The sequence below is a fragment of the Halyomorpha halys genome, unplaced genomic scaffold (genome assembly GCF_000696795.3).
Source record: "Halyomorpha halys isolate HHAL.00 unplaced genomic scaffold, Hhal_1.1 Scaffold847.1, whole genome shotgun sequence".
NCBI lineage: Eukaryota > Metazoa > Arthropoda > Insecta > Hemiptera > Pentatomidae > Halyomorpha > Halyomorpha halys.
The window spans coordinates 410,570-411,060 of record NW_027109725.1 but is presented as its reverse complement, the minus strand read 5'-3'; positions in this window follow the sequence as shown (position 1 = coordinate 411,060).

Genomic DNA, 491 nt, shown 5'->3' with positions numbered 1-491 from the left:
TATATTGTATATATAAACCAATAATAACTTCTTAAAACATTTTATAATTTTACAAAAAATTAAAATTGCCTTTATTTATTTCAAAATTTCATTTATTTCTTCTTCTTCTTTTTTCATTTATGTTAATGCTCTCTCTCTCTCTCTCTCTCTCTCTCTCTCTCTCTCTCTCTCTCCCCCCCCCTCTGTTCCTCCATCCCTCCCTCCCTTTGTTCCTCCATCCCTCCCTACCTCCCTCTCATATTGTAGTATATTATTTACAGATATGCAGGGCAAAGACTTATCAATCATCGTTTCGGGAGTTCCTCAAGGCTCAGTCCTAGGACCATTACTCTTTCTTTTATACGTATCGGATATCTCATCGATACTTAAATCGTGTAAATATCACATATACGCCGATGATATCATTTATATGTCATCGAGTCCTGATAATTTTAACGAATCCATAGAAAAAATAAATCAAGATGTAAGAGAAATATTTGCCTGGTCAGTAA